Source organism: Aulostomus chinensis, chromosome 24 (assembly GCF_037954235.1).
Source record: "Aulostomus chinensis isolate RoL2024-O1b breed Wild chromosome 24, RoL_Achi_v1.0, whole genome shotgun sequence".
Lineage (NCBI taxonomy): Eukaryota > Metazoa > Chordata > Actinopteri > Syngnathiformes > Aulostomidae > Aulostomus > Aulostomus chinensis.
Window position 1 is genome coordinate 14,821,918 of NC_141343.1, and position 8,978 is coordinate 14,830,895.

An 8,978-nucleotide genomic window follows, 5' to 3' on the forward strand; every position below is an offset into this window, starting at 1 on the left:
ACAAATCAGACCAGACTGCTTGGACCGAAGCCCAGCTGTATCTAATTAGCAAAAGGCTGATTTTTTGAGTCCGTGGTTGAGTGTGTGTGTGTGTCTCTAACTGGAGTTTGCAGTATTTCTCACATGGGCGGGAAATACTACAAACAAGCAGCAGGCAAACTGTGGAATCCACCGCTCTGTGACCTCAAGTGACCTCCGGCTCCGATTGAGACACTCTCCGTGTGCGATGTTGGTCAGGAGCCCCATGGGAAACAGGATTTTGTCATTGTCTAATTTTATATTCCACAACCACTGAGGGGAAGACGCCAGCAGTTACCAGGGATGGGAAACAATCTTTTAATGTCCCACAACAGCAGCAATACCACACAGACTTTTCCATAATGAAGATGATTCACAACAACTTTCATCTCCATTCCTACGAGGGTTTCACCGACAGGAAATTACATTATTGAAGCGTGTAGTCATCAGCAAACAAAGATATAAATCTAGGCAAAGACCGGCAGTCTGACAGCCACCGTGGTGCCTTCAGGAAGTCGCCACCTGACTTGCATGTCATTAGAAGCAAATGCAGCACCCAGAGGAGACGGAACCAGAGTCATCAAACCGTCATCCTGCTCTTTATGAGGCGTCAGCGCCATCCACTGATTTGCTGCTCTGCCCTCGAACCGTCTTCACCTCCAAGTTCCTCCTGACGTGGAGTTTGTTGCCATCTGCAGGCTGAAAGCGCGAACTCCTCATTTCCATGGCAACTGCATGGATGCGGGGAGCTTCTGTCGTCCCTGGCAACAAGCTCCCTATCAGAAGCTGTCAGTCACAGATGAGACTCTGTCTTGCCCAAGGTCAAAAAGTTTCTGAGAGGCAGACGTGAATCCACCCCCCACCGCCCCCGACACTTGACAGGGACGAGGTCACACGGAAGCTCTGGCAGAGGCGGAGCGGCTCAGGAGAGAAATCGTCTCCCGCGTCAGATGGGATCATTTCCATTCAGATTACCATGGTTACGATCAATAGCTCAGCATCAGCCAGGTGAGTTATATAATCACAGCTCCTCCGTGTCTTGGCCTTTAAGCTGCAGTTATTGAGGCAGGAAAAGTTTCACAGCAAGTAGTTGAACAGTTTGGCGTGATGACACGACATCTGGAGAGAACATAAGATGGTTGTTATGAGACTGTGGGCCCCCAAAATCTCTGTCATCTCAGTCTGTCGGGTCAGCACGTCATCACTGTGTCATCTCTCCAGTTCTATCACCTCAGCCTGTCCTCTCAAGTTTTGTCTTCTCAAAAGTTCTGTCATCTCAATGTGTAAGATGAAAGGTTCCTTCATCCCAGTGTGTCACCTGAAATGTTCTGTAACTCAGTCCATCGTCTCAAAAGATGTCATCTCAGTTGTCATCCCTAAATCTCTGTCATCTCTGTATGTTATCTCAAAGGTTCTGTCATCTCTGTATGTTATCTCAAAGGTTCTGTTATCTCTGTATGTTATCTCAAAGGTTCTGTCATCTCTGTATGTTATCTCAAAGGTTCTGTTATCTCAGTGTGTTATCTCAAAGGTTCTGTTATCTCTGTATGTTATCTCAAAGGTTCTGTTATCTCTGTATGTTATCTCAAAGGTTCTGTTATCTCAGTGTGTTATCTCAAAGGTTCTGTTATCTCTGTATGTTATCTCAAAGGTTCTGTCGTCTCTGTATGCTATGTCAAAGGTTCTGTCATCTCTGTATGCTATGTCAAAGGTTCTGTCATCTCTGTATGTTATGTCAAAGGTTCTGTCGTCTCTGTATGCTATGTCAAAGGTTCTGTCATCTCTGTATGTAATGTCAAAGGTTCTGTCATCTCTGTATGTTATCTCAAAGGTTCTGTCATCTCAGTATGTTATCTCAAAGGTTCTGTCATCTCTGTATGTCATCTTGATGGTTCTGTCATCTCTGTATGACATCTCGATGGTTCTGTTATCTCTGTATGTCATCTCAAAGGTTCTGTTATCTTAGTGTGTTATCTCAAAGGTTCTGTCATCTCTGTATGTTATCTCAAAGGTTCTGTCATCTCTGTATGTTATTTCAAAGGTTCTGTCATCTCTGTATGCTATGTCAAAGGTTCTGTCATCTCTGTATGTTATGTCAAAGGTTCTGTCATCTCTGTATGTTATCTCAAAGGTTCTGTCATCTCAGTATGTTATCTCAAAGGTTCTGTCATCTCTGTATGTCATCTTGATGGTTCTGTCATCTCTGTATGCTATGTCAAAGGTTCTGTCATCTCTGTATGTTATGTCAAAGGTTCTGTCATCTCTGTATGTTATCTCAAAGGTTCTGTCATCTCAGTATGTTATCTCAAAGGTTCTGTCATCTCTGTATGTCATCTTGATGGTTCTGTCATCTCTGTATGTCATCTCGATGGTTCTGTTATCTCTGTATGTCATCTCAAAGGTTCTGATATCTTAGTGTGTTATCTCAAAGGTTCTGTCATCTCTGTATGTTATCTCAAAGGTTCTGTCATCTCTGTATGTTATTTCAAAGGTTCTGTCATCTCTGTATGCTATGCCAAAGGTTCTGTCATCTCTGTATGTTATGTCAAAGGTTCTGTCATCTCTGTATGTTATCTCAAAGGTTCTGTCATCTCTGTATATTATCTCAAAGGTTCTGTTATCTCTGTATGTTATCTCAAAGGTTCTGTCATCTCTGTATGTTATCTCAAAGGTTCTGTTATCTCAGTGTGTTATCTCAAAGGTTCTGTTATCTCTGTATGTTATCTCAAAGGTTCTGTTATCTCTGTATGTTATCTCAAAGGTTCTGTTATCTCAGTGTGTTATCTCAAAGGTTCTGTTATCTCTGTATGTTATCTCAAAGGTTCTGTCGTCTCTGTATGCTATGTCAAAGGTTCTGTCATCTCTGTATGCTATGTCAAAGGTTCTGTCATCTCTGTATGTTATGTCAAAGGTTCTGTCGTCTCTGTATGCTATGTCAAAGGTTCTGTCATCTCTGTATGTAATGTCAAAGGTTCTGTCATCTCTGTATATTATCTCAAAGGTTCTGTCATCTCAGTATGTTATCTCAAAGGTTCTGTCATCTCTGTATGTCATCTTGATGGTTCTGTCATCTCTGTATGACATCTCGATGGTTCTGTTATCTCTGTATGTCATCTCAAAGGTTCTGTTATCTTAGTGTGTTATCTCAAAGGTTCTGTCATCTCTGTATGTTATCTCAAAGGTTCTGTCATCTCTGTATGTTATTTCAAAGGTTCTGTCATCTCTGTATGCTATGTCAAAGGTTCTGTCATCTCTGTATGTTATGTCAAAGGTTCTGTCATCTCTGTATGTTATCTCAAAGGTTCTGTCATCTCAGTATGTTATCTCAAAGGTTCTGTCATCTCTGTATGTCATCTTGATGGTTCTGTCATCTCTGTATGCTATGTCAAAGGTTCTGTCATCTCTGTATGTTATGTCAAAGGTTCTGTCATCTCTGTATGTTATCTCAAAGGTTCTGTCATCTCAGTATGTTATCTCAAAGGTTCTGTCATCTCTGTATGTCATCTTGATGGTTCTGTCATCTCTGTATGTCATCTCGATGGTTCTGTTATCTCTGTATGTCATCTCAAAGGTTCTGATATCTTAGTGTGTTATCTCAAAGGTTCTGTCATCTCTGTATGTTATCTCAAAGGTTCTGTCATCTCTGTATGTTATTTCAAAGGTTCTGTCATCTCTGTATGCTATGCCAAAGGTTCTGTCATCTCTGTATGTTATGTCAAAGGTTCTGTCATCTCTGTATGTTATCTCAAAGGTTCTGTCATCTCTGTATGTTATCTCAAAGGTTCTGTCGTCTCTGTATGCTATGTCAAAGGTTCTGTCATCTCTGTATGTTATCTCAAAGGTTCTGTCATCTCTGTATGTCATCTCGATGGTTCTGTCATCTCTGTATGTCATCTCAAAGGTTCTGTTATCTCAGTGTGTTATTTCAAAGGCTCTGTCATCTCTGTATGTCATCGCGATGGTTCTGTTATCTCAGTGTGACATCTCTCTCTCAAACCCTGGATTTCCTCTAGGCAGCGGCAGTGCATGAACCAAGTCTGACAAGGACGTTGATGAACAGTGGGGACATTCAAGCAGGTTCCCCCCAGCAGCGAAGACACAACATAAAACAGAAGCAACACCGACAGCAGAGACACTTCCCAGCTGGCCTCATCACTCACGTATTTATCTGAGAGACCCTAAACTGACATTTTGTCATGCTTGTGTACAGCAGAATCTGCAATGGTGAAACTGAATAAATCACTAAAAGCTGTCGCTGTATGGAGCGTCCACCACATTCTCAAGGACTCTTCAATCAGCAGTTCCTCAGCGTGCAAATAATTCCAGACTCAAATATTAAATGCAGCCGCAGCGAAGCCTTCTGCCTGCCTGGGATTCTCTCAGATCACTTATTCATTCATCGGCCCTTTAAGAGAGACAAGAAGTTGTAGAATTAGCAGACGAAGACATTTTAATTGGATGAGTTGAGATGGAGTTCTTTTTCTTGCGTAGTCACTGGGTCGATTACTCAGGCCAACTGTGAGCTTCATTCATCAGAAATGTTTTTTTTTGTTCTTCAGTCTAAGTCAGGCACCATTAAACTCCTCAATGCCGTTCATGAATGCACGTCGTTGTTTATCTCTGCACACCAGCAGCTGATTGTAAAGAGAAGTGAAAGAAATTCAGTTACTGAGAGAAAATTCTGATGGTTTGTGACAGCACAGAGACGCCTGAAATTCCCTTTCCCAAAGACTGGTTTCGCCGTAAGTGTCGTACGGATGGTGACCGCTGCTACAATGACATATCTACGGGAGGATGGAATTAGAGTTTTACAATTTTTGAGAAAAACAAGTTCAAAGCTGAAATGTCTGCCTGCTTGGAGCGCTGTTTAGGTCTCAGCACGTTCAGTCGATTTCGTATGAATTTTCAATGGCTGCTGCAGCGCCACCTAGCGTAGGAAACAAGATTTCCTGATGAAGCTGATTTTATCATGTCAGAATAACCTGACAAATCGATTTAATTACAACTTTTAATTCATAAGATGACGGTGGCGAATCTGAAAGGAATCTGTCTGTGCTCATTGTTAGTTGTCATGGCAACAACTGAAATATGCAAATATATTGATTAGCTGATTGCTTCCAACAGCCCATCAAACTGCTAATGTATCATTTTTCTGACGATTTTCTGTCTTTTTACAGAAAGACCTTCCTCTTCACTTGGATCTTTTTTTCCCCCCCAGCCATCGAAATTGCCGCAGCAGAACAAAGACATGATGTGGAAGTCACGCTAAGATCACAAAATGTCACGTATGATAGTGAAAAATGTACATCTGACTTCTAGAAGGAATAAATAAACTGTCACACATCCTGGATGGTGTGAAACAAACCTGTAACATTTCACTTCACACGTGAACATCCCGGCTCTGTCGTTAATCAAAATTAATTCACAGGTTGGAATTGTTTCCTGTTCACCCGTCAAAGAAGAGGGAATATCCCTTTAAACCATCTCGGCCAGGGAGTCGGACTCAATCCCGACTGGGACTGGCTGGCAGCAGCCGATACAGATGTAGCCCAGGACCCACAGGTAGACCAGGCTGGACAGGACGATGGTGAGACCCAGCATCAGGAGGCTGACCAGGGACTGGGGGCTTAGGCTGAACGCCACCCACAGGGAGCTGTGGGGGGACTCATCCAGGGGGCTGTGGGCTGGAAAACAGGGGAACTGATCAGGAACAGGACCCTGGAATTGTACCTGAGAGGCTCGAACTCAGACCAGAGGAGGCAGTTTAGTCTAATTAAGCTAGTTGGAGTGTTAGCCGATTTTGCGGCATTACTGCATTGAAAGAAAGGAAAATGTGGTGAAAACCTCTTATTGTCCATCGTCCATCCTCCCCAGAGTCATCGTGTACCTCTCAGGGGCTGAGCCCACGCTAGTTAGCTTAGCAGAATGAATGGCAGTGGACGGGAAGTGCTCAAAGAAAGCTATCGTTATGCTAACGGCTATATGTAATCATATATCCTGTCCATCTGTGAAGATGGGCTTGCAGATCAGAACCCATAAATGTCAAAAACTAGCAAGGTTGTCGTGAACATTTTAACAACATCTCACGGAAAACAGATGTTTAAGTTGCATATCCGGGGCGTAGATCGTTCATCGCATAACGTTAGCTTTGTACTGCTAACCACTGCGTTTACACTTGCTGAACAAAAGCAAAAGCATACATTTTTGCTCATAGTTTACTTTAAGCAATAATCTCAAATCCAATGTTAAACTCTTGTTGGGTTTTGGTCGAGGGAACCCATGGACATGCCAACTTCCTGTTGGGCTCTCTATATCTCACAATGTTAACAAAAGCAAATAATAACTGGTTCATCTTCCCTGTGATTCAAATGAGCGGCAGCTGCCGCCCCCCACCAAGTTCTGAGAGATTTATCAGGGTAACTTCTGGGAGGCACTCACCTTTGCTTAAGTTTCCAATCAGCAGCAGACTCATCAGGATCCTGACAGCGGCCACCATCTTTACGCCGATTTACTATGACGACAGGAAACATTCCACCATAATGGGTCAGATAAGTCGGGAACGGAATCTACCAGATTTAAAGCAGTGTTGTGTAGTTTTGCTGAGCAGCAGCGGCCTCTGCTGGCAGCAAGTGGTAAAAGGCTGAGAATTAGCGGCGTACAGCATTGCTGTAACCTGTCGTGAAGTAAAACTACTGACTTTTTGACCAAAAAAGGCAAAAATCATGTTTACATACTCAACCTCTATGGATTTTACATCCTTCATGTTTATACTGCATTCAAGACAAGTCAGAAGTTGGACCTCCGGAGATTTCTGACTTCCCTCTCCGTTGTACCACTGCACCGTTAGCTCGCCACTGAAACAGCTGAGAAATTACACAATGCTACAGTCGCACACGTCACACATTGCAAACACATACATCGAATTTAAACACTATTTCATCTTTATGAGGAGCGCCGCCATACTCAGCTCTTAATTTTTCACAAATCAAAACCCGTTTTTCTTGATTTTGGAGCCGTCTTGAACGCAGCAGTGTGACTGATTTCATTAGCGCGATCGATGGAGGCCACAAATTTAAGTGACAGTGAAGCACGTCTGCGATTTGACAAAGAAGTTCTGTTTCAGTCACGATTAGAAATCTCTCCCAGGATGAACTTACAAGGTTTTGACGCAGCGGTGAGGAGGCGGTGGAACGATGAAGTATTTTCCTGATGAACAGAAAATAGAGATTTATTTCTGTAGCTCACGTGTCCTTCTCTCCTGCTGCAGGGCTCACCTCAACAAGTTTAGCACAAATATTAAAAAAGACATCAATCATCAGCCTAGGAGGAGCGAGGAAAACAAACCCATCCTGTTGGTTGATTCTAGAGCTGAAGATGGTCTTCAACCCCATCTGGAAATGACCTCCTCGCTGGTAATTGCTGGGGTCCGCGGCCGGGGAGCAAGGTGTTAATGGCAATTAGAGGATCTGGAAATAACGGCGGCAGAGACAGAGAGGAGGCGAGACCATGCCAAAAATAGAAGCCACTGGGGGGCACAGAACAAGAGACCTGGCAGTAGAGAGGAGCAGGAGGACAGCAAGGCAGGCAGGGAGACCACGTTGCTCCCTCTGGTGGCGCCGCCTGCCCACCAACATCTTTGGACCCTCAACACCGTTGCACACCTGTTAGGCCGGGAGCTCCAAGTGTCTGGAGAAACGTCTTCAGTTACTTGAGGGGGGGGGGGGGGGGGCGGGCGTTAGTTCAGGATCTTGCCTAAATAAAAGACTTGTAAAAAACTTGTCAAGTAATGTGTAAAAATATTTGAAGCATTTTACAAGCGGTTAAAACAAAAAGTGTAGTTTTGTTTTGTCGCTTTTCATGTTAGTATGAAAAACAGGACATTTTGCAATTTTTGTTAACTATGAAAAATATTGTACTTTTAGTTTTGTAAAATATTGTAAACAAATATTGTACCAATATGCGATCTTGCAATCAGACTACTGTAAGAAGGTGTCACAGCAACGTACATGAAGAAACACGCCGACACGCTGAAGTACAAATGAGGAATTTATTTAAAAAAAAAACAATGAACAGTTCCGCTTTTCATCCCACATCTGTCTTATTGACAAACTTAATCATGAAAAAGCAGGACAACAAAACGTGTAAAATTAAGAAAGAAAAAAAACAAAATAACAAGTAATATCTGATATGTACAAGCATTATAGATTATTATTACTATTACCGTTATAGGCAAAAGGCAAAAAAGCTGAAGACTGCTGCTGAAGAAACAATGGCATGTGCAAAAATACTCTCCACAGGTCCACAAGCTTAGGAGGCTCTGCTGGGGGTGTCCGTGGCCACCGGGGCCTCGGGAGTCCAACGTTAGCGGAATCGGCCGATATTTGCCTCGATGGCTACTAGCGAGGCACTGGCCGATGATAATCTGCTGATGTAAAAGGTGTAAAAAGCTGTTCCAGAAATGTGTAGGGTTGAATTTGTCTTCAAAAGATGCGTTTTCACGGGCTAAAGGACAGAATGCACACAAAAAATCCATCGCTATTGGAAAGACGAGTGTCCTAACCATCAGTATTGATTATCGGCCAAGAATTCCACAATTGGGACGTGCCTCCTGAATTAATGTGCAAACAATGGAAGAACACTTGTGGCGTTCATCGTTAATTCAACTTCCTGTTTGTTGTAAGATGGAAATTTAAGTGTTTATCCACTGATTTTGTGCCGCAAAACATGAATGACAATGAAAAATATAAGTTGATGAAGTTGTTCTCCAAGTCTTCGTGCCTCTTGTTTTGAATCTTTACACTCTTTGTAGATTATCTTTGTTGAGGTGGGCGTCATTGCTGGAATCTCTTGTGCACATAAAGGCACAACAGCTCAGTTGCATCAAAGTTTAGTGACGTGATAGGAAAATGTCAACACGTGTAAAACGGCGTCATACATGTGGCATCATGCCAGCCACATGT

General features: G+C 42.8%; 1 long non-coding RNA gene across 6 annotated transcripts; it reads right to left on the reverse strand.

The window, feature by feature from the left end:
- Positions 1 to 3,810: 3,810 nt before the first annotated feature.
- Positions 3,811 to 7,700, reverse strand: LOC147238824 (uncharacterized). Of its 6 annotated transcripts, XR_015111867.1 has the most exons (6): positions 7,363 to 7,700; positions 7,176 to 7,224; positions 6,753 to 6,881; positions 6,457 to 6,529; positions 5,384 to 5,702; positions 3,811 to 4,652 (listed from the first exon to the last, which is right to left on the reverse strand). It is a non-coding gene; the product is annotated as an uncharacterized LOC147238824 (long non-coding RNA). The 6 variants fall into 6 exon arrangements; XR_015111863.1 differs by lacking the exon at positions 6,753 to 6,881; XR_015111868.1 differs by having other exon boundaries at positions 3,811 to 4,423; positions 5,469 to 5,702; positions 6,457 to 6,881.
- Between the last annotated feature and the right edge of the window lie 1,278 nt (positions 7,701 to 8,978).